This window comes from Schistocerca piceifrons, chromosome 1 (genome assembly GCF_021461385.2).
Source record: "Schistocerca piceifrons isolate TAMUIC-IGC-003096 chromosome 1, iqSchPice1.1, whole genome shotgun sequence".
Taxonomy (NCBI): Eukaryota; Metazoa; Arthropoda; class Insecta; order Orthoptera; family Acrididae; genus Schistocerca; species Schistocerca piceifrons.
Window position 1 is genome coordinate 606,944,015 of NC_060138.1, and position 26,879 is coordinate 606,970,893.

A 26,879-nucleotide genomic window follows, 5' to 3' on the forward strand; every position below is an offset into this window, starting at 1 on the left:
GTGGTAGATCCATTGGATATTGTCCACTGTAGCTTTCGCCTACCCTTGCGTAGTATCGTTGGAGTGGTACGCAATAATTTTCTTCCATCGGTTGTGAACGTGTAACTGAATGCATTGCACTGTACTCTTCGGGACCTTGCTTTCCATTGTCAGGTATTGGTTCGGTTTCTTGTCTGGCTAACCTTGCTGCTTCATTGCACGATCCAAACTGTCTTGAAACATACATTTGTGGTTCCGCATGTGTTTGTGATGACGTTTGTTCATCAAGAATTTCGAAACGTGTTTGTTGTTGTGCAGGCTGTCTGATTTTACGTATATTACTTTCCGCCTGTGATTGGAATCGCAAATTCGTAATATCTTCTTTAATTACTTGTTTTTCCGGTGCTGTTACAGATATGGACGTGGTTGCAGACTCTGTGCTTGTTCGATCCCGCTCACTACGCTCTACAATGGTTTGCAACAACTCTGTTCGCAATTTCTGAAATTGTCGCTTCGTTTGCGCTTCTATTTTGACTATGCGGTTATCATATCTTTTCAGCGCTGCTTTTGTGATACGTTTGTGTAACACACTGTTTTCAACAATTTCGCGCGCTGTACCTGCTGCTTGTCTAGTAATTTCGTTTATCTGTTTCTCTAGTTTCTTGACTTCTCCCTGGGTGTCGTTACGTAATGTTTTGATCTCGTCCTGAATGTCATTACGCAATGTTTCTACGTCCGCTTGTACCTTGTCAGTGTCTGTTCTCAATCGATTGTGACCTGTTATTAAGTTTCCTATCATTTCTCGAGATTCTTTTGCCTCGTCTTCAATATGACTTAGGTGTAACAGATTTTTTTTGTTTTGTTCTTTAATCTCACTCATTTGTCTCGTGGTTTCTGCGATTTGTTTCGTCGTTTCTGCATTTTGTTTCGTCATTCCTGCATTTTGAATTTTAATTTGTTTCGCAATTTCTTTATTTTGTCTTGTCATGGTTTCCGTCATTAATTGTAATAATTCTGCCAGATTCGTGGGTCCTATTGCGTTTTCTTCCGACGTCCTATTCTCTGTGTTTTCGCCCAAGTGTTGGTTCGCAACCGATTGCATTGAATTGTGCTGTGACACGTTTCTGCTCGCATTCCTTGTACTCTGTGGTGAGGGAGCTCTGATTACTTGTACTATGGGTTCTACGTATTCAAGACGCAAGTTAGAATCCTCATCGACTGTCTCTCTACTTTCCTGCTCCTCTGTCGTATGCTGACCTAGGTTTTCTGTGCCTTGACGTACATTATCCTCGTTATGGTGCGTTATATGTCCTATTTCTCGCGATACGGCTTCGTCTGTTGTACTGTCCTCTATTCTCTGCACATTTTCATGCTGGGTCTCTACCTCAGTTCGGTCAAGGTCGCGATCTGCCATTGCTAATCTTTGCGAATCCCTTATTTTCTGTTTTAAAAGCAATTCACGCGCCCTACTTCGAGTCAACATGCGCTCATACGATCTCACGCGTTTCATAAGTTTTTGTTCACACGACTTGACACTACCAAGACTGAAAATCCATTCACTTACTTGTTGGGTCAGAACCAACTTGTCAACGATGTATCCGCCACCTGTGCGCTTGCATTGGAGAGAAAACTTAATTCTAACAATATTAAAATTCACAACTTAATTATGCTATTTTCTCTGCTAGAATGTGTATCTATTGAATACTTTCTTCCTATCTATCGCTGCAGCTACTGTTTTCGACTATTTATAACGTTCAAAAAAAATTTTTTTTATTACGAAAGTTTTTCAACAGGATGTTTTTCTGACCTAGTTAGGCATGTGGTCGACCTTCAATCATGGTATTTTACCATCCTGGCAGGGTCGCCATTCTCTAAACATTCTGCGTGGTGTCTGCGACTGTTTTATATCGTGTCTTCCTACCACTTTCGCGCAACGACGCTCTGAGCGTGTTTTTTACGGAATTGACTAATTTGAACCTGGGACCTGTTGCTGGTAAGGAGACGCCAGACCACAAATGACCTGTAGAATTCAGAAGAGTTCAGTGAGACTAGCGATGATATAACCAAATACTTAATGATTTCAGCGTCAGCTCCACTGCACTCCCTGTAAAAGAATCTTAATACTAACTAAATTTAGTGGAAGGGGTTCAAGGCTTTACTATTTTTAGTTAGCTGGTAAAATAACGTCGAAAAAGCAGTTAAGTTTACCATTGGAAATTTTATTCTACTCACAAAACATCGTTTATAAATTGCACTATTGATAAAAGGAAATGTTTTAATACAGGATGGTAAAAACCAACTGCGTTCAACAAAAATGTGAACGAATATTCCATGAATGGGTTTCCAAGTTCTACAATGGATCGAAGGATGACCTATGCCATATCACATCTATAATCTAGTTTTAAATTAAGTTTCACAAGAGAGAAAACTATCAATATGGTTACAGTGACCCTCACTTATCTTTAATTACTTATCTAACTTGTCGTAAATTACAGTGGCTGATGTGGCTTCTCAATAACTACGAGTATATAACAGAAAAATCATCACGTTTCAGATTTTTACTTCAAGTGGTAAATGTGAAAACAATGAGCTTTAATTGACGATCGACACTAGTATTACGCAAAAAGGGGATGTAACAGATGAGACTTCTGTAGTTCTGAGTGAAGTCTTATGCGCTCAAAAATGCAGTATCGCGTGCGTTCATTACCTTGTTGGTGTTCGTCAGGGGGCGGCGGCCGGCGCAGCTCCGCCCAGCTCGCCCTCTCGGAAGCAACTCTCTTCTAACTTCTCCTTACTACAATTTACCGAAGTTGGTTTAAAAAAAAAAAATTTCTGGCTGTGTTTTCATCTGACCAATCAGGGTCTCAATGTTAACCTTAAGCTCTGCCTACAAAAATTCTATCTATCCAATGAGAAACGTTATACTTTTCGTGGTGGGGCAATGTTTTTAAAGTGTGCAACGTAACAGAGAAGCGAGAAAGTCTCACGCTAAAACTTGCAGCTGGTGTGGTCCTTTTAGCGTTATTATAAGATCTATACTGTTCATCTGGAGGGCTCTATCTTTTAACATGGGCTGGGGGGTGGTCCTAACGTAACAGTGACGCGAAAAAGTCTCACGCTAAAAACTTGCGTGTGGTGTGGGCGTAGCGGTTAGCTGGCGACGTGGGTGTCCGTCCCTTATCGTAGGGCCTTCTCGCTTAACACGGTTCTGCTCTCGGCTTCTGTTCTCGTTTCTCCCCTCGGAACTGCGTCTGTCTCACGGTGGGAAGGTATGACATGCATTTAAGGATTCTTGTGTTAGTCTGTGGTATTCCACACTCGTTACTCGTATTACTTTGGTTAATTTAATGTCACGATTTATTCGGAGCTTTGTGACATACTACTGGATTTGCTTATCATGTCAGGGTTTTCATGGAAGGTGTTAGATTTGCCTGACACCTTACGACTGCATTCTGACACAGTCACATTACGGGCTGTGAAACTTGTTATAATGAAATATTTTGCATCTTTTACGCCATTCACATGGGGCTGATCTAGCTCCAAATTTACTTGGCAAATACGTACGTGCAGTTGGAACGGTTGTGCCAGTTTGATTCTCCAAGGCCTTTGCAGCAAACTGTGTCATAACAAGAGAAAAATACTGTCCTTTCTATCTCCGCGTCGTAATTCATACGCTGCAGGCATATTTTTTCGCAGTCGTTTTAAAATACTGGCACATGAAGGTAAAGCAAAAGTATGAGTACCTCCGTCCACTTGCATACGAATGATCAGCGCATGCTACTATGGAAGCGGAACTTGACCACAGTAAACAATGGATAAACAGTGGTGTTCTAGTTAAAAATAATGAAAGTAAGGAAAGAGGAAGTAGGACAGAGAGTATATAGTACCTCTGTCCACAAGGTCTTCGGTCTGAAATGCACACTAAGTTCACGACCGCTGCACAACTTACTTTTAACCTGTCCTGTAATCTCATTATAGGCGAACAGCTCGTAAACAGTAACATCAGTGATGCAATGCACCGTTCTGTGGATGACATAGGAAGCACATACTGACCACTAAAACCTTAACCAAAATAAGAAACAAAAAAGAACTTTACTTACTCTAAGAATGGTCTATTTTTTAGAGAATCGAACTGAATTGTTATCCATTAAAACATGTCAGGTGCGGCATCTCCTTTAATTGGGGGCAGGACTTGCGTGACAGTGATACAATGAAAAGATTGCAGGAGCTGCTTTTGCGATATCAACGGAATAAGGAAGACAAAACTCCTCGTATGCTTACGGATATGTTAACGGAATGAAGTGGTTTGTGAGGCGTAAATTATCAGGTGTAACAGTACGAATTTTGATGGTTTGACCAGTTACTGATATAGCCTGATTGAAATTTATTGGCTTAAACGTGTTTCCTTATCGACAGAGGTGTCATACAATTGACGCCTTGTTAAGTTTTTACGCAGTGAGAACAAAAGCAGTTCACATTTGTTCTGTCATATCTCTTCTACTTCTGTGTTTCGTCTATCTACATCTACATGATTACTCTGCTATTCACAAGAAAGTGCCTGGCAGAGGGTTAATGATCCACCTTCAAGCTGTCTCTCTACCGTTCCACTCTCGAAAACGCGGGAAAAACGAGCACTTTAAATTTTTCTGTGCGAGACCTGATTTCTCTTATTTTATTGTGATGATCATTTCTCCCTATGTAGGTGGGTTCCAACAGAATGTTTTCGCAATCAGAGGAGAAAACTGGTGATTGAGATTTCATGAAGAAATCCTGTCGCAACGAAAAACTATTTCAATGATAGCCACTCCAATTCACGTATCATGTCTGTGGCACTATCTCCCCTATTTCACGATAATACGAAACGAACCGTCCTTCCTTATACTTTTTCGGTGTCATCCGTCAGTACCACCTGATGCGGATCCCACACCGCGCGGTAATACTCCAGAATGGGCCGACAAGCAAGTTGTAAGCAGTCGCTTTAGTAGATCTGTTGCACCTTCTAAGTGTTCTGCCGATGAATCGCCATCTTTGGTTTGCTCTACCCACAACATTATCTATGCGATCGTTACAATTTAGATTATTTGTAAATGTAATCTCTAAGTATTTAGCTGAATTCACAGCCTTCAGCTTTGTGTGACTTATCGCGTAATCGAAATTTAGTGGATTTATTTTACAACTCTGTGAATAACTTCACACTTTTCTTTATTCAGGGTCAATTGCCACTTTTCGCACCATACAGATGTCTTATCCAAATCATTTCGTAATTCGGTAAATGACAGCATCATCTGCAAACAATCTAAGACGGCTACTAAGATTGTTTCCTTTATCGTTGATATAGTTCACGTACAATAGAGGGCCTATAACACATCCTTGGGAAACGCCGGATAGTAATTCTGTTTTTCTCGATGACTTTCCGTCTGTTACTACGAACTGTGACCTTTCTGAAAGGAAATCACGAAACCAGTCGCACAAATGAAGCGATATTCTATAGGCACGCAATTTGGTTAGAAGACGCTTGTGAGGAACGGTGTCGAAACCCTTCTCGAAATCTAAAAATATGGAATCAATTTGACCTCTCCTGTCGACAGCACTCATTGCTTCATAAGTATAAAGAGTGAGTTTTGTTTCGCAAGAACGTTATTTTCTGTTGACTATGTGTCAATAAATCGTTTCCTTCGATATGCTTCATAATATTCGAATATTCTATATGTTTCAAAACCCTACTGCAAATCGACGTTAGTGATATGGGCATGTAATTCAACGGATTACTTCTACTTCCCTTCTTGGATATTGGTGTGACTTGAGCAATTTTCCAGTCTTTAGGTACGGATCGTCCTGTGAGCGATCGGTTGTATATTGAAACGTTCACTTAGAAAAAGTATACATGACTGTGCTTAAACTGACACACAATATTTTTTTAGCGCAACGCAATCTGACTTTCAGTAATCCCTACAAGATAATGACCCTGACTAAATTAACCTATACGTTTCACAAATCACTTACCTCAAAAAAATCTTCGTTACTCGAACTACTGCAATACAGCGAGCGCCCCTACTGCCAGCTAAATAAAAGATTCAAACTACGGGAGGCACTAACTACTGATAGGCACAGTTAGCAAAATGAAAGATTTTAATAGAGAACAAACAATGTATTTACCTTAATAGTCATAATATATATAGCAGTTCATGACATCCATTCTTACAAATGTACTGTTTCTGATGGACACACCTCCAGATCATCCACTCTCAAAAATCCGCCATCTCACTTCCCCACATCCACCACTGCTGGCGGCTCACCTCCAACTGCGCAACGCTACGCGTTGTTCACATCCAGCTGCCCAACACTACAATGGCAGACAACAATGCGAACTGGCCACAGACTGCACACAGTACAGCCAGAGATTTTCATACAGAGCGCTACATGGCGTTACCAACATAAAAACCTAAACAGCCTACTTACATAGCCCCCATGCTCCCCACAAAAAATTTTACAAATTGTTTTGGGCAGTGGACAATACAGATTTGAAGAACTTTTTCATAATTACAATAACAAAGAAATCATATGCACACACTTATTGATACAATGTTGGTCAAAAGCTAAGATTTTCTCACAGTCCATAAAGACAGTCCTGATCATTCATGACATTAAAATTGAAGTGGATTTTTTTTTTCACAGTCTGAGCAGTAAAAGAAAATGCACACGGAAGTAGTGGATTTCAATGCAGTCTTGAACAAGCAGTGTTGTCCTTCCAACGGAAAGACAGTGCTGACTCTTGACATGCAGACACGTAATGGGCCACAACAGAGCAAACCCACAGCAGAGTCAGTCGAAGTTTTGAAGAATATTGGTAGGTAGGTCATCACAGAGCAGACCTACTGTAGTCCTGGTAGAGATTATGTTGTTGGTGGGCCACCAGAGGTGCAAACCCACTGCAGTCCTTGTAGTAATAATGGTACTGGTGCATCATCAAAGGTGTACATCCACTGTAGTCCTTGTAGAAATAATGGTATTGGTGGGTCATCAAAGATGCAGACCCTCTGTAGTCCTTGTAGAGATGGCCAGCAGCCATCTGTTGTGACTGTGCGGGTGGACAATCACTATTGAAGAGTCTTGTGGATAATATAGCAAGTCCATAACCACCACTTGTGCACTCACAGAGTTTTTGGAATTGTCCTTAGAACCAGCAATGCTGTTATCCAGTCCCTTGCTGAATTATTAAAACATGTGCAAACACTAACAGTCCCTACTTCTCACATACTGTGCAAATATTATGACCAACAGAAACGTGTGCAGTGAAATGATACTTAATTTGAAAAACTGGTGTCTATACAGTTATAAATTTACAACATAAGAATACAATTACAAAGGTACAAAATACATCATTAAAGAACATAACAATAGAGATAACATTTGTAGTAGTACAAGCTTTACATAAGAATAGAAATAAACCTATACATCAGTGTTACAGGAATTATGACATAAGTAAATATATAAAATAATGAGAATAGTTTTCGAAACATTAATTTCACACATGAGCATTGAAACAGAACAGAATAAATAATGTCTAAACATCTTTACAAAGAAAATAACATATTATAAATGCAAATTATATTTGAGGATAACAGCATTGCTCACCATAGTGAATGTAGCTTAGTACTAGAAAAATTCTACAACATAAATCTAATTAGCTAAACACATAAAGACAGGAAAAACAGAAATACACAAGGGAACACAAACACATAGCAGCATAACACAGGAGGAAAGGACAGGGTTTGTTTTCAGTGTAACATTTGGTACTCCAGTCCAACCCAAACCTTCATTCCATAGATCTTTCGTCTTATTTCAACATTTGTTTCCACCAAAAAAATCCAATCCAAGCTTGCTTTCTGTATTTATATGTTCACATATTTCTTATCTCATTATTTATTTTCCATTATCTTACCTCATCATTTATTTCCAAGAAAATCCTACCTAAACCTGTTGTCCCTAAACCCTACTTTTTTGTTCATATCCTCTTTCAAAATACTTTTTGGTCAAACCATTTTCTTATAGCTTCTCAATGCATTTCTTCCATTCATCACAACTCGTTCTCTTATATAGCCTACCACACCTTAAGCTAACTTACGTCTACTGAGCTCAGATGCTAAACTAAGGGACGGGGCAATGCAGCAGCACAAAACAATTAACACAAACAGCAATGACAAAAAATGCAGATGGCAAGGCTAGCAGCAGTAAATCTATATTAACCGAGCAAATGCAACATTACAACTAATATGAGCTAATGTGCAGCAACAAGAAAAATAAATCAGTAGTAAAACTGGCTTAACAGAGTAATACAAAGTGAAATTCAGTAGCACTATGCCTGGCAAACAGCAGCAAATGCAATAACTTATATCTAAACATGACATAGCTCAAGCAGAAAAAATATTACAGTAAAAATTGCCATTTTTAATACCTATGTCTCATCTTAACGCTAAAGTGATGCATCACAACAACTTACTGTCACAAAAAAAAAATTACCAAGTACTTGAAAAGAAATTTGTGTATGCAATTCCTGTGAAAGGAAATGTCTTTTTGTGCTCCCTCTTTTTTTTGGAAGTAGATCATAAAAATATTATTTACTGGATCTGTAGGCATAAAATATCTATACTAGTACATCTATTAAATTTTATTTTAACGAATGCTGCAGTGCAGCTAGAAACTAGATATTAATCAAAATGATCAATCTCTCAACTAGAAAGGCAATAGACGTAAAATGTTTCTCATCATTTCATTAGGCATTTTAGTAAATATCATAAATTAAGAGCTCCTCAGTGTAATCATATGTTTTCAAGTTCGAGCGTGTCGTATTTGCGATGTTTTCTACAAAGGAATGTCAACAGTCAGGCTAATGGTCTCTCTTTTTCTCCACCTAATGGCTTTTTCTCCAGGCGACTCGCAGAGCTGGTCGCCCATAATGCATTACATCAAGGTCACATAGCTTTCTTATGGAAATATTTACGACACCAGTTTGCACTACAGTGACAGTCTCATATAAAAAATTTCACACGTCGAGAATTTGCGTTGCAGATGTGTAGAAACAAAATGCTATGAATATAACAGTGTCCAAAAAATTTTCGCCGACATTGTGATACATTCACTCATTTACACACCTTTCATAACCCTTAAAATACGATTCTCGGTTTCCAACATCCTGTTTCACAAATCAGAGTCCCTAACCACTGCTCATTATTCCTTACCTTATTACTCATATACATAATCATCGACACTTCTTCTATATTTCATCATAATAAATATGTAGCATAATCAAATTCCTAATATATCATCAGCTTATTGATCATAAACATACCTCAACGGCATAATACACATAGTCAGCGTAACAATAACATCACAGCACCTCAATCAAATCTAAAAAATGTCGTAAATTTCTGCAATAATGTCAAAACGTAAAAAAAATTCTGTGCTCATTTCAATAGTGTAATCTACCTCAAATGTACTTTAATATCATGATCCCATACCAAACACATCATTCAAAGCTCTCATAGTATCACAATGGTTCCAAAAATTATGAAGAGTTCACAAAGTGCAGACAAAATACAATTTCATAAGTGTGAAGTTATCCAACTGTGTAATTGCGTAAACATCTGTCACTGACATAGAAAAAAAAAAATTTGTCTCTCTCAATTATATGATCAGATAGCTGTGTAATTTATGTGTTAGAGAAACATGGTACCGTTGTGTAAAGTTGTATAAACAAATACCATATTAGCTAGGGCTCCTTGTGCTGCCAAACACATGGTACACAAAGTAGGCATGTTCCCCACTGAGGATTAATGTAATTATACCCTCAGGTGTTACAGATTACAGCAATGGAATGAAATGTATCACGGCACACCTTTGTATCTTTGTAATTCGAAAATCTTTAAAAATAAATGTTTTAAGTACAAAATTAATCGTTCAAATACGTGTACTGTAGCGCTAAACTGTGCGTCTTGTTGTAAGATAATCTCTGTGGAAGTGTCGTAGTTATCGTCCTCTGTAAACAAAGTTCTGCTGAAATCAATGTACTTACCTCATCATAAACGAAAGTGAAATGCTTTGCATATAGATATCGTAGTTATTACGTACCTTACCATGATCAAGAAAGTACTATAATGTAACGTATTGTTGTGCTACGAAAAAGGCTGTCTCATTGTAGCTATACCACAAAAGTTACTACTAAAACATGTTTTACTTTCCAGAAGAATTCAGAAAAACTGTGCAGATATAAAACAGAAACACCACAAAAGCAACATTGTAAATGGTCACTCATTAGTCGCGTCGTGATAAAATCATGTAGCTGTCACATAAACTAACCACTGTGTCATCTGGTATCTCACAGAAAGTACTTTAAATCCAGAATGTATTTTCAAGTAAAACAAAATGTTGAATTAAAATCTCATTAGTAGTGCCAGTATATGTTCTAAGTATGTAAGCCTGATAGTCGTTATGTAATCGCGCAACTAACAAGCAAGAATGTACAAATAACAACACTGTGTCATCTGTTCACTATAACAATGCATTCGTAATTTTTGTTTAAAAATGTTCCCTAGGTTCTAGGCAACAGGTCCCAGGTTCAAATTAGTCAATTCCGTAAAAAACACGCTCAGAGCGTCGTTGCGCGAAAGTGGTAGGAAGACACGATATAAAACAGTCGCAGACACCACGCAGAATGTTTAGAGAATGGCGACCCTGCCAGGATGGTAAAATACCATGATTGAAGGTCGACCACATGCCTAACTAGGTCAGAAAAACATTGTTGCATGTTAACAGTTTCTCAGTGTGACAAATTGTACTAGTAGCGTGAAGTGAAAAATTTTGTAGCAAAGGCTAAGTTAAAAAAAAATAGATTATCTCTCAATAAACGGTTTTACATGTGAAATGTGGTGTAAACCTTTACTCTTCCTAGTACGCAGAGTTTCAACTTGAATGCAATTATCATGCGGTATACGTCGGTAAAGAATACTGGAATTTTTTCTCAAGGCTAGCGTCTATGTTATTTTTGTCTGAGCCAGCCGGCGCACGTGGCTTCCTGCGGTGCGAGTCATTGTCTGTCTCTTTGTTGGCGCGCGTCATTATTGGGATTAGGAGACCTAACTTCTACAAATTCACCTTGTCGAGAGGGCCCTGCCCTGTGTGAATCCCGCCAGTTCTGATGAAATTCAGGTCTGTCGTTATGGTTATATCGTCTGTCGTCATGTCGGTAGTTCCTGTAGTTTCTTTCTTGTCGGTTTCTTGGTGGAGAATTTCTCCCTGAATCGTAACTGCACGCTGGACCGTTGCGTCTGAAGTTATTCTGTCTACCTTGATAATAATAGTTCTGGTTGCCATGTTGTCTGTTTCTATGATTGTCTCTATCATACTCTTTACTAGGGAAATGCGATCTTTCTCTGTAACTATTACTCTGCCAACGGTTGTCATACAGGTGGTGTCTGTTTTGGTCACGATTTACGTTGTAAGAATAGCCTTGTCGTGTCCAGTTATTATTTCTTTCATTGCGGAATTGTGACAGATGTGACCTGTAACAGTTGTGTTCCTGTTTTCACGTCCCACGATTGTCAGTGTCAATTTCCAGTTCTTGTAAGAGTCCCTGAAAACCTTCAATGTCGTCTTTGCAAAGCCCTGCCAAAATAATATGTCGCAAATGTTCAGGCAATTTGATTAAGCAAATGCGGATGAGTTCTGAGGGGCTGTAAGGGTTTGACAGGTACAGATTCTTGCGCAACATGTCTTCAAAATATTTCACAAGACTGGAAAATTCAGATTGTTCGAAATGTTTTATCATTATGATGCTATGTTTTACTCAGTCTTGTGTAGCTTGAGACCAATATGCTGAGAGGAAGGCATGATAAAATTCTCCTTCACTGTGACAATCGTGAATGAACGATCGCATTCTTTCAGCTGGTTCATTCTCTAAATAGCCACACATATATTCTAATCTGTGCTCTAATGACCAGTTGGGAGGAAAACAATGAGAGAATTGATGAAGCCACACTTGTGGATGAATGTCGTTGCCAGAATTCTTAAATGTTTTGAATTTACGTGTAGTAATGAACAGCTTATAGTCAAAATCATCGAGTTGGCGAGTAGCATATCGGTCATTGTTACGTCGTGTCGGCGGTTCCATCTCAAAATTCGGTGCACCTTGCCAATTTCTTTGATAATTTTCGAAATGCCCTGTGTTATTATTTTGTGGCTTTTCCGTATTTCTAAGTCCCTCTTCCCGTGTTGGAACGTGAGTGTCCTCTGAAATATGTAATTTTTGTATTACTTGTGCCAACTGATCTTGTACTTCCCGGATTTCTCTTTTGTGTTGCGTATTAATTTGATTCTGATTTTGTTTGAATTTCTTAATTTGTTCATACTCTTCTGTGTCAGTGATGGCTACAGGTCTTGTGTCATTCAGATCATCATCTACCTTTGCAGATAAGTTAGTGAACTGATCCGAAAGTTCAGCTACTTTCTCCGATAGTGTACTTATTTCCTCAGTGTGTTTTCCTGAACCAAATTTCAGAGTGTCCGTTTGTGTTGAAATCGTATCAACTGTGTCCTTTAAGTTTTCCTGAATTTTTGCAAGGTGTGTAACCGAATCGGTAGATGCAACTGAGTCAATTTTAGCTTCCAAGGTCTCATGATTTTCATGAACAATAGTTTGCAGTTCTTTTATGGCTAATTCGTGATTCTGTAATGTATTTTCATGCCGCGAAAAAATAGGTTGGAAATGCTCACAAATTTGTGTTTTTACGTCATTACAGACTTTTTGACATTTCGATTCGATTTTATGTAATTCAGTTGTTAAATCTTCACCTGTTTGTTCAAGCGTATGTTCCACTGAGTCTAACTTTTGAAGCTTTTATTCCATTGTGTCTAACGTTTGAAGCTTTTGCTGTGTTTGTCTCTGATTTTGTTCCATTATGTCTAACTGTTGCTGTGTTTGTCTCTGATTTTGTTTCATTTGTTACATTAATTGCAATAATAATGTATTAGTGTCTGGAATCTGTTCCTCTATGCTTTTCGGCAGTGAATTTTCACCGGCAACATTCACACTTTGACAAGCAGAAAATGTGCCTTGACTTATTTGAGAAAACGGTGAGGACGCAAAACCTGAATCTACAGTATTTGCAAGATTGTGTCCTGTCATTTCGGATTCCTGAGGCGAGCTGTTGCCGACCGATCGATGGATAATGCTTCCCTGTTCACTAATTGTTTCACTGCCTACACCATTATTTGCAGCCCGCTCCATTTCCCTATGCACAATTACCAAACTACTACTTTGAACATTAGTTAATTCATTACTCGGCGGCGCTAACACACTGTTTCCGTCTTCACTGTCATTTCTCAGTTTACTCTGGAGCCTAATATTACGTTTTTCACACGCCATTATTGTCACAATATTTCACACGACAACACAGAAAACCACAATTTGAAGAGCAAAATAAGAAAACACATCAACATAGCATTGAAAATAATATTTTGTTAATTGCAAGCGCAGCTGCGAAATACTTGGTGCAAGCCTACATGAATGCCACAACTGTTTTACTGTACAAGAATGAAAAACTACAACTACAAAGGAAATTCTCTCTACAATTACGCGCTAGCAATAAACAAAGGCTGCACTAATTATACAAACTACAAGAAAAAATCAGAAGATTCCAGTGAGGTATCCATGGCTAAGGGTCGACATATGAAACGTCACCTTAGAACAATTATACATGACTGTGCTTAAACTGACACACAATATTTTTTTTAGAGCAACGCAATCTGACTTTCAGTAATCGCTACAAGAGAATGGCCCTGACGAAATTAACCTACACGTTTCACAAATCAGTTACCTCAAAAAAATCTTCGTTACTCGAACTACTGCAATACAGCGAGCGCCACTACTGCCAGCTAAATAAAAGATTCAAACTACGGAAGGCACTAACTACTGATAGGCACAGTTAGCAAAATGAAAGATTTTAATAGAGAACAAACAATGTATTTACCCTAATAGTCATAATATATATATAGCAGTTCATGACATTCATTCTTACAAATGTACTGTTTCTGATGGACACACCTCCAGATCATCCACTCTCAAAAATCCGCCATCTCACTTCCCCACTTCCACCACTGCTGACGGCTCACCTCCAACTGCGCAACGCTACGCGCTGTTCACATCCAGCTGCCCAACACTACAATGGCAGACAACAATGCGAACTAGCCACAGACTGCACACAGTGCAGCCAGTGATTTTCGTACAGAGCGCTACATGGCGATACCAACATAAAAACCTAAACAGCCTACTTACAATATAATTGCTAAATATGGAGCTATTGTATCAGCATACTCTGACAGGAACCTGATTGGTATACAATCTGGACCAGAAACCTTGCCTTTATTAAGTGATTTAAGCTGTTTAGCGACACCGAGGATATCTACTTCTATGTTTCTCATCTTGGCAGTTGTTTTTGATTGGAATTCAGAAATATTTACTTCGTCTTCTTTGATGAAGGAGTTTCGGAATACCGTGTTTAATAACTCTGCTTTAGTGGCACTGTCATCAGTGACTTCACCGTTGTTATCTCGCAGTGAAATTATTGATTGCGACTTGCCACTGATGTTATTTATGTATGACCAGAATCTCTTTGGGTTTTCTGCCAGATTTCCAGACAGAGTTTCGTTATGGAAATTTTTAAAAGCATCTCGCTTTGAAGTGTGCGCTATATTGCTAACTTCTGTAAAACTTTGCCAGACTTGGGGATTTTGAGTTCTTTTCAATTTGGCATGCTTTTTTCGCTGCTTCTGCAACAGCGATCTGACCCGTTTTGTGTACCATGAGGGATCAGTATCATCACTCATTTATGTGGTATATGTCTCTCAATTGTTGTCGATACTATATCTTTGAAATCATTCCACAATTTTTCTACGCTTACATGACCAGATCGGAAGGAGTGAAGACTGTCTCTTAAAACGGCGTAGAGAATTTTTATCTGCTTTTTTAAATAACCGGGAATCTTTCTCTTGTGGATAACGATGCTTCTGTAATCTTTTCTACGTCCTTGTTATTCCTTGTATAGTGTCTCTTGACTTGATGCCTTCTCTTGTGTATCAAGGGGGTGTATAACTTCTCAAAATAGGGATACCTCTCCTCAGTTCCTGGTGCGGTGGCCTTATCTAGCCTCATGACGACTGTAAGAAACATACTCACTCTTAATATGAAAGAGAGAACACTTCTTATTTAATATAATTATCTTGTTCTTTCATGCACCGATGGGAAATTCAGATAATACGTAGTGACTGTCAACAGGCCTCGATATCTATGCTGTAGCGAGTGGGATGGTCAGCTACTTTGATGAGCGGTGGAACGGGGTAGTAAGTCAGGATGGCAGCAGTCCACCACCCATGAAGGGTAGCAATGAGGTGGTGAGTGGATGCCTGGTAGACGTCCGACACGTCGTTAATAAAGCAGAATTGATAAACGACTTATAGGGTGCGTTACCTAGCAATGCCACGAGAAACACCTCCCAAACCACAACAAATGCGGAATAACCAATTCCGCAGACCGAAATGGACGAGAGGGGCTGGTGTAACTGGTTAATACAAACCAGTGAGAAATTCACAGAAGCCTGATTTTCAACACACACTTACTTTTTTTTAAACGGAATTCTGTTATTATTTTTAGCACAACTGGAAACAGAAAAAAAATACTTAATCAGTGCCGTTTCTTCTATTGTAAAATGTTGATTACATCGAGAGTATTTTGTAACCGTGGTGGGCGGAAACACAACTTGGAACCGTGTGAAAAGTGTAGTTAACCAAAGTAATATCTGTTCACACGAACAGAGGCTGAAAATCAGTAGTTTGCCTGCCAAAGCGATGGCGTATAAGTGGCTGCGGTGTCTTAGACGAGAACCAGAGACCTCCAGGGTGGCATATCAACAGCAGCTGAACTAGTCCCACAAGTGGGCAGACGGTGAGAAGGCGTTACGTCCACAGTGTCGGACATAGCATTACCAGCAGAGCTGCCATGGGGAACGGATATGCAGACTCGCTGATGTCCGAGTCATGTTCGTACCAAACTTCCTTTTTCAGTTGTTGTTGTTGTTGTGGTCTTCAGTCGAAAAAGTGGTTTGATGGCGCTCTCCATGCTACTCTATCCTGTTCAAGTTTCTTCATCTCTCAGTACCTACTGCAACCTACATCCTTCTGAACCTGTTTAGTGTATTATCTCTTGGTCTCGGTCTACGGTTTTTACCCTCCACGCTGCCGTCCAATACTAAATTGGTGATCCCTTGATGCCTCAGAACATGTCTTCTACTCAAGTTGTGCCACAAATTTCTCTTCTCCCCAGTTCTATTCAATACCTCCTCATTAGTTATGTAACCTACCCATCTAATCTTCAGCATTCTTCTCTAGCACCACATTTCGAAAGATTCTATTCTCTTCTTATCTAAACTATTTATCGTCCACGTTTCGCTTCCATACATGGCTACACTCCATACAAATGATTTCAGAAACGACTTTCTGACGCTTAGATCTATATGTTAACAAATTTCTCTTCTTCAGAAACGCTTTCCTTGCCATTGCCAGTCTACATTTTATATCCTCTCTACTTCGACCGTCATGAGTTATTTTGCTCCCCAAATAGCAAAACTCATTTACTACTTTAAGCGTCTCATTTACTAATCTAATATCCTCAGCATCAACCGATTTAATTCGACTACATTCCATTATCCTCGTTTTGCTTTTGTTGATGTTCATCTTATATCCTCCTTTTAAGACACTGTCCATTTCGTTCAGCTGCTCTTCCAGATCGTTTGCTGTCTCTGACAGAATTAAAATGTCATCGGCGAATCTCGATGTTTTTATTTCTTCTCCATGGATTTTAAATCCTACTCCGAATTTTTCTTTTGTTTCCTTTACTGCTTGCTTAATATGCACATTGAGTAACGTCGGGGATAGGCTACAACCCTGTCTCACTCCTTTCCCAACCACTGCTTCCCTTTCATGCCCCTCGACTCATAACTGCCATCTGGTTTCTGTACAAATTGTAAATAGCCTTTCGCACCCTGTATTTTACCCCTGCCACCTTCAGAATTTGGAAGAGAGTATTCCAGTCAACATTGTCAAAAGCTTTCTCTAAATCTACAAGTACTAGAAACGTAGGTTTGCTTTCCTTAATCTATTTTTTAAGCTAAGTCGTAGGGTCAGTAGTGCCTCACGTGTTCCAACATTTCTACGGAATCCAAACTGATCTTCCCCGAGGTCGGCTTCTACCGGTTTTTCCATTCTTCTGTAAAGAATTCGTGTTAGTATTTTGCAGGCGTGGCTTATTAAACTAATAATTCGGTAATTTTCACATCTGTGAACACCTGCTTTCTTTGGGATTGGAATTATTATATTCTTCTTGAAGTCTGGGGGTATTTCGCCTGTCTCATTCATCATGCTCACCAGGAGGTAGAGTTTTGTCAGGGCTGGCTCTCCCAAGGCTATCAGTAGTTCTAATGGAATGTTGTCTACTCCCGGGGCCTTTTTCAGTTAAAGCGTCAAATTGTATCCAGTTTACACCTCCACCGTGCGGTATCTTGGGTATCTATTTCCGTTATTGATACCTTTATTTAAAGATTAAGACATAACACGAATTTCGTAAAGATGTAAACGACCACCCTGTTACGTCCATGACACAAATAAAACCAATAGAAAATAACAGGGCTAGCGGATACAGTAACATCGTCTATCACAATAATTGCATTCTGTACGTTTGACATCTAGGCTTATCTACACAGAGGCGGTACCTACACATGCAAAACAAAGTTCACGTTAGAGAAGATGTTCGAGGCGGCATTAGCAAACAGTCCGCCATTCTCTGGAACGTATTTTGCTGGACCCTATGCAATACGCATGCGTCCACCATTGACGGAATACCATGCATGTGAGCTATTAGGTCTTATACATCCATGGTAGGGTACTATAAACTTGTCCCTTTAAGTGTCCCCACAAATAAAAATCTCGTAGATTAAATCTGGGGACCGTCGAGTTCAGAACACTCTACCTCTATGACCAATCCATTTCCCTGGAAACGCTTCATTCAAATAGCACGCGTGGCGTTATACCATCATGCTGAGACCATAGCTATCGCCAAACATCAAGAGAAAGTTTTCTAATGCGTCAGTCAAAGAAAAGTACCATACAGGCTCTCATTCAAGATTTTCGGCAACAGGTGATGGCCCAAAAGCACACCTCCCACGATACCAGCCCGCAGGTGTATGCCATAGCGTGCCTGACTGTTACGTTCATGGATGAAATGTTGGTCGTGTTCCGACCAATAATGGCTGCTGTGGAAGAAGAAAAGACATCCACGAGTGCAGTTAGATTCATCAATCCATATCACGTTATTTATAAAACGTTTGTAATCATCCACTTAATAAAAAAGCTATTCACAAAACTGTACTCGTCGAATGTCGAATGCGGTCTTCCGGCCGCTGGCGATAAGTTAATGCGGACTACCTTCTTCATTGCGCAACACTTCAACAACCAGTCTCTGAGATATCTACAACTGCCTTGCAATATCATGGATACTTTGCCGAAGTGACTGGTGAACGGTGTCAGAAATTGCGTCCTCTGTTTGTGGAGTACGTCTAGTCCTTGGCCAATCTCTGTCCATTGCTTGCGGAAGAAGATAACTAGTTTCCCGAAGGCGTTGCTCCTAGCGGCAGAAAACATTCTTACTGGGATGGCATCTAGAACAGTAAGTGAGACATCTGACGAGTATTGTAACCATAGCTCCATGGTGGATGTGAGTGTGATGCCACAGCACTCTACTCATTTAGCTACGACGACTGGTACGATAATGTGACGTGATGCAATTACCTCTGTACATTCTAATGTGCTGCACGATGTGGCGTTGTTGACAGCTCCTCGATTCCATACATGTGTTTTCAAAACGCTTTTGATCTGACTTTTTTACATAAGCTTTTGTCTTGAATCCGGATGAGGATCACATGGTGACTTCCAAGTGCGGCATTTTTTTTTATCCTGTATCTCGTCATTTCTAGTCTCATCTGCTTATACGCCACCTTGAAGTAGCTGTGGAAATCGTCTTAATTTTTACTCGCCTGCGCCCAGTCAGTTATTTGCGGCCCAACATTATTTTGCTTTAGCAGACAAGGCATACGTTGCAGCTTGTTTCGCTTACGATCTATTTTTGCCGTGCTCCCACATTACAATTAGCTTAGTTATGCAGCCATATCACAGGATGTAGTCGATGAGCACAACGTACTAGGGTACATCAGCGGGGTTGGTTTTATGGGGTTGAATGAGTCTGAATGAATGGTTCCTCCCAGGAATTCCCAAACTTTCGAAATTAATTCGCAGACAGCGAATTCTTTTGACATCAGCTGTATTACGTATAGATTTGCTGACCGATAGTGACATATGGAAATTTATGCCAGACCTTGACTCGAACACATATTTCCCGCTTATCGCTGGCGGTCGCCTTAACAACTTTGGCTACGTGTGCTCGCGCCCCAGACAAACCAAAATTCTGTGTATCACACTGTCTACATCCTTATATGGTAGTCCATTAAACTCATCACCTTCTTTGAGTCGATCCGGGGTGTGTGCGCGGATAGGCAAATTGGTTAGGCGACCATTCACGATAATTAGAACAGCTAAGTTCAAGTCACGGGCCGGCACAAATTTTCATACGCCATTATCGGATAGTATCTCTATACATAATGCAGGTGATGTCGAAAGAATTCACAGTCAATGAATTAATTTTGAAAACATTTCGTGCGTTTGTGGATCGTTAACAGTGTCTGGTCTTTCAGACGTGCATGTATTCCTAAAAGTATTAGACGCATGTGTAGTTCTACAAACTCGGTGTTTTGATTCCATTAACACCTGCATCCAGAAAGCAGTTGTAGGATGGTTCGTACCACATCATGCTGACAACCACTACTGACTGCTCGACATCGACATAAATTACGAACAATTTTATTCACGCAGGGACAACTGGGAACCTCTTAGTGGAACCTAACTGTGAGCACGGGTGCCGCACGGCCAGATTCCTCTCACATCTCAACACCCTACATTGTAACTGACCGGATGAATGACGTGAATTTTTGTGCTTGCCGAAGGTAGATCATCATGTGGTGTTGACCGGAACAGCGGGATATACTGGAATGCTTCTGGTTGCGCCATACAGCATCTGTCAATAGTGCCTAGTTTCTACGTTGCGTTTAGTTTAGTTGTTTTATTACTGAACAACAACTGATTAGGGAAATGAATTAAAGGCTTTTAGATGAAATAATGTATGGGTATGATATCAAATAGGAAGCAATGACATGAAATAATACCAGGACACTTTAATAAACCTATGGTGACAAGTGAAAATTTGTGCCGTACTGGGATGCGTACTTAGATTAAACTATTTCTCATTGTTAAATAACGCTTGCAGACGGCCTCTGTCATCAGACAGCTTTGTAATTTGACTGGAGTGTTACTATCAAATACAACACAGCATGTCGTTCTTAATGGCGAGATATCTTCATATTATGACATTTGCTTCGGGTGTACCTAGGAGTGTCTTAAGGGCGGCACTATTCACAACATATTTGAAAAAGGTTTTTATCCGCATCTTCGTTCACATAAGTAGGAACCTGTCACATAAGCTGCACACACATATAAGTCTGGATTTCTGCTGTTGTAGAACACACCACTCTTGAGAGGATGCAAAATTTTGTCTGTGATATTGAGTCACATGGTATTATCTTTGGTCGCAAAACACATTGAAAAAACATTCGCTCACTGTAGATCCCATTTTAGCGACCAGGCTGAGACAGTGGACACCACAAATAAGAGTAATGTTGCACTTAACACTTTTTTATTATTACAAGTCAAATATAGGAAAGAAATTCTAACACATGGTTGTAGAACATCCTTACATATTACCCCCTTCTCATCCCCACCCCGGTCCCTAGAGACAGTAGGGTATCTTGCCCCCACGCTACTTTTACACAAAAAAATGAGTCATTTATATACCAAATTTGTTAGAAAATTTGGTAAAAATTCTTTCAGGCGTTACGGAGAAATGCACTGTCGTTGGACACACCACTTCCTCCCCCCCGCCCCTCACACACACAAACCCACACACACACACACACACACACACACACACACACACACACATATCTAAGAGCGAAATATCGTCATTACTGTCACCAAAAAGCCCAGCGACTCCTGAAATTATGGAACTGATACTAATCATCACACCCTGCTCGGATAGATGCTGAACAGTCACTGGAAATAGTCACAGCCAAAGACTTATCTGGGAGTACTTGTAAAGAGCGATTTCAAGTGAAATGTGAAACTGCATATAGGAAAGGCAGGTGTCTCTGGGTTTCTTTAGTGGTGTATTCAGGATGTGTAGTTCACGCACGAAGGAGATAGCTAACAAAACGCTCATCCTACTCATACCCGAGTATTGCTCCTTAGGTCTGGAACAGTTATCAGGTAATATTGATGGCTAAAGAGTGAAAATCCAAGTCGGAACACAGCGTTTCGTGACCGGTTGGTTTATTAAACGCGAAAAAGCCACGGAAATGGTCATCTAACTTCGGTTTCAGACCCTATAGGACAGGGACTGCGCATCATAGTGTGGTTTACTGTCAAAATCGGAGAGCACAGTTTCCAAGAACGGATGGAAACCTAGAGGGATTCCAGTTCACATGGAGGGTTATCCACAGTCGTTCTTCCCGCATACAGTTCGCGACTTGAACAGGAAAGGGGGGAACTCACGTTGGTAGGTGAAGTACCCTACGCTACAAATCGCGGCTCGCGGTTTATAGATGTACGCTGGTGTGCAAAACTTAAGCACGAAAGTAAATTTCTCATGATTTGTCACTGCCAAGTAACAGAGCTTATGAAATTCAGCTCGTACATACAAAGAACTGTTACTGCACAGAAGGTTACTGAAAGTTATGCGCTATGAGACGAACGGAAATGACACTTTTATTCAAAGACAATAATTCCATTGAAGCCACTGGTATTCGCGATAGTCCCCTGGTCATTGCGAAAGGCGGGACACGGTTCTTAATAGGGTGTCTGATAAACACGGACACAAATGATGAATGCACTGCAACATGCTCCCATTCTAGCCACCAGCGTGGTAGAAAGTGATTGTTGTAAGGCGTTCTGTTTCTCCACCAGCGTTGTTGACAACTACTAGACAGACGTTGTTGTGCACAGACCAACAAAACGATCATATCCGACAATGCTGGACGTAACCTGTGGTGGGAACACGCAATGCAACCAGTAACACTGTCGAACATGATCGTTTTGGTGGTTCAGGTGTTACGGTGGGGATGCATAACGTGGAATGAATGCAGTGACCTCCAAATCTTTGAACACTGTACATTCTCTGGTCAGTGTTATTGTGACACTGTTCTTCTTACCCATGTGCGTCTTTTCAAGGGAGAATCTCGGCCTGACTTCATTTTTATGGATGACAATGAGTGACCTCATAGAGCAGGATATACGGCGAAAGGACTGACTTGTCGTTTCCCCCGATTTAAATCCCATCGAGAAAGCGTGGTGTGCGTTGATGAGACGTATTACAGAACGTTCACTTTCACCAACGACCTTCCAACAGCTGTCACAAGCAGTAGTGGCGGAATGGAACGCTTTACCATAAGAATGTACGTACATTGTGGCCAGCATGGAGTTATATTTCAGAGCTTGTAATGTAGTCCTTGCTGAAAACACACCCTATTACGAACCTTGTACCACCCTTTGTAATGTCCAGGACACCATCATATCTCGCGATGACTTCAAAGAAATTCTTGTCTTTCAATAAAAGTGTAATTTCCGTTCGTCTCATTGTGTATTTCTTGCAGTTACCTTTTGTACTATGTTGTATCAGTTCTTTCTATATACGGTCCTAGTTTCATCGGGCTTTGTTATATGGCAGTGGCACATCTAGTTAAAGGGAAGGGGGGGGGGGAGTAGGAAGAGATTAGTGTGGTTAACGTCCCGTCGACAATGAGGTCATCAGAGACGGAACACAAGCTCGGATTAGGGAAGGACGGAGAAGGAAAACGGCCGTGCCCTTTCGAAGGAACCACCCCGGTATTTGCCTGAAACGATTTCACGGAAAACCTAAATCAGGTTGGCCGGAGACGGGTTTCAGCCGTCGTCCTCCCAAATGCAAGTCCAGTGTGCTAACCACTGCACCATCTCGCTCGGTACATATTGTTAATGTTAATTTCTTCCTTAAATTTTGGGCACCAGTGCACATGCAGAGCGACTCCACATATCGTACTACGTAGAACCATGACTTTAATGACTATTATTCCCTGGTGTTGACCCAACAGATCCTGAACGTTATAAGATGTATGGAAAGTACTATGCAGACCTACCTGTAGATGGTCGCGCAAAATCAGGTATATTGTGCAGATTTCACTGCATGACAATCGCCAACGCTGCTGATCAGTACATCCACCAGAATGACGACATCCCGTACAGCTCCGTCTTCATTACGTGTAACATATCTCGACCTACAAAGATAGCAAGTGTAGATAGCACATAAACTGCGTTTCCATCTCCACGTACGTTTACGTAAGTGTTTTAGTTGCTAGAGGAGATTTAGGAGACAGTGAGCTCTCAGTCCATGACTATGTCAATAGAGTATGAGTCTGTAAGCATGATCATATGCGTGATATGTCAGTCCTGTGAGACAGCATTCATTATTTTCGAAGTGATTTTCGCTCTGACTTAGTCTTCAGTAAACAAAGAATCTCATTATTAATTTTTCTTCAGTCACGGAGAAGTTTCTTGAACGTACTAGAACATTTCAAAAAAAATGGTTCAAATGGCTCTGAGCACTATGGGACTCAACTGCTGAGGTCATTAGTCCCCTAGAACTTAGAACCAGTTAAACCTAACTAACCTAAGGACATCACAAACATCCATGCCCGAGGCAGGATTCGAACCTGCGACCGTAGCGGTCTTGCGGTTCCAGACTGCAGCGCCTTTAACCGCACGGCCACTTCGGCCGGCTACTAGAACATTTCCAGGCAAATTTTAAGGCCCTTATTATTTGCACAGTAGGTGTTAATAAGTGCGCGATTTTAAAGTGTATTGTGCCAGTACCTCGGCAAGGTAAAGATGAAATCTGAGAATCCAGCCCTTCAACCAGATGTCCAGATTCTCAGTGCCTTTACGACGCTTTTCAGGTTACGACGCCATTCTCGGCGAGAGTCGTAACGCGGAGTTTTTTCGGTCTTGATGGAACATACTGCATATGGCTGCGCGTGTCAAGGACACGGGCTGTATTGCTCTCATTTTGAACAGCGTCAGTTTCTATTTCACATCCCACTGAGCATTTATCTTCGAAGGTGAGAAATAATTTCTATAAGGAGGAAGGGAAGCCTGCCGGAAACAATGTTACATGTTACGATTAACAAAACGCAATGTAAAGAGTTCCTTAGACAAAATTCGGTTAGTAATAAATATCACTGGCTACGCAGTGACTTTAAAAATTTCGAAGTCTCGGTATTAAACGTGTTTTAAACACGCTCATAGAACGTTTATATCGAAAGACTGCCACTGCAAGCGAATTCAGCTACATTTGTCATCAGATCTCTATGTTGCAGAAAGGGAAAAAAAATTCCTGAGAACAGAATCAAATCAGTCTATGAGTATCTAGTGCCGGCATTCATACGAACAACATCTGCCAACAAAAGCAACAATGCAGCGAATACTAAACAACATCCCTATAGAAGTTTCGCCTATTATATTATCAATAAATGTAGTGCACATGTTCATCACACAGTAGAAAATAATTGTCTAATGTATCACGGAGATATAACTAGGATTAGAAAAGATATGGCATAACGCAAATGTAACTGAATTTAGGGATGTAAAAAAGAAAATACATACAGTACTTTTTGGGGTCTTCTTCTAATTGGTTTGATGCTCTTCGCTTCGACTTTCTCTCCTGTGCCAACCTCTAAATTTCCGAGTAGCACTTGCACCTTACACCCTCAATACTTTGTTGAATATATTCCAGTTTCCGCTTTCCCCCTACAGTTTTTACTTTTACAGCTCATTTATGTATCACGAAAGTTATTTCTTGACAACTTAACACATGGCCGACGATCCTGTCCCTTTTTCACGTCAATATTTCCATATATTCCTTTCTTTGCATATTCTGCTGATATCCTCTCCATTTCTTATCTTTTCAGTCCATCTAATTTTCAAAATCTTTCTTTAGTACCGTGTCTTCAACGCTTCGATCCTCTTCTTTTCAAGTTTTCCCGCAGTCCATGATTCACTATCATACAAAGCTGTGCTCTGAACGTACATACTCTGAAACTTCTTCCTCAAATTAAGGCCTATATTTGGTACCAATAGACTTTTATAGGCTTGGAATGTTATTTTTGCATGTGCTAGTCTGCTTTTCATGCTTTATTTGCTCAACGTTTGCCACTTTGCTTCCAAAGTATCAGAATTCCTTAACAACGTCTGCTTAGTAGCCATTAATTTTCATAAATTAGTCACTAGCCTCCTTCCTGTTACACCTCATAACTGTCCTCTTTCTTCAGACTATTGTCAGTAAACTTACTGTGTATTTTAATCTTACTTTTGTACCTTCATTTTATTTCCTTCCTTGCTTCTCCGACGTATAAAATAGTTCAAATGGCTCTGAGCACTATGGGGCTTAACATCTGAGGTCATCAGTCCCCTAGAACTTAGAACTACTTAAAGGTAAACAACCTAAGGATATCACACACATCCATGTCCGAGGCTGGATTCGAACCTGCGACCGTAGCGGTCGCACGGTTCCAGACTGAAGCGCCTAGAACCGCTCGGCTCTGACGTATAATCGGAGTATTATGGGGATAAGGTTACATCCGTGTCTCATGCTGTTCCCAAATCGGACAATTTTTTTCTTTTCCTTCCATTCTTTTTTCTCCTCTCAGTTCTTGCACATACTTCCCAACAGGTTATACCTATTTTCCTAATATCACGTCATCAGAACATTCCTTCTCCGCGTTGAAGCCTTCAATGCACTATTTCCTATTAACATTTTGTGTTCACCAGTAGAATTCATTTTGGCCTCTAAAGGTTGCTTTTAATTTCAGATTACTTTGATTTTTCCATACGTTTAATCAATACTCCCGACGATTTAGTTTCCAATTTCTTCCCAATTTTCTGCAGCCACTTAATCTTGGCATCTCTGCACTTCCTACTTATTTCATTCCTAAACAACTTTTATTGCTGTGTTACTGTCTTTTCTTTAACATTTTTGCACTTCCTTCATTCGTCAATTGATTTAAGAGTTCCTCCTGTTAGCCACGGTTTCTTCGTAGTTAACTATGTTGTACCTACATTTCTCTGCCCAACTTCCGTGGTTGTCCTCTTTAGGGTGTCCATTCCTCTTCAACTGAACTGCTTTAGTTCGCCAGAAATACTTGCCTGTTACCTATTTCACTTCATTGGCACCCGCTACACCTACACGGAGCTTTGCGTTTCCCTTTTCAGGTTTTCTAGCTTGCATGTCACTTTGAGACTTCTTACATTCCACGCTCCACCTCGTTCCTTGTTCCTTGTCGTTGTTGTTGTGGTCTTTAATTTGAAGACTTGACTGATGAAGCTCTCGCCACCAGTCTGTTCTCTGCAAGTCTCTTCATCTTTTTATAACTACTGCTATCTACATCTATTTAAACCAGCTCACTGCATTCAAGCCTTCGTCTCCCTCTACTGTATCCGGCCCCCTCCCCCTTGCCACGATCATGAAATATACAGTTCCCTGATGTCTCAACAGATGTAGTATAAGCTATTTCTAAACCTATCATTTTCTTGTCTGGCTAGTTTAT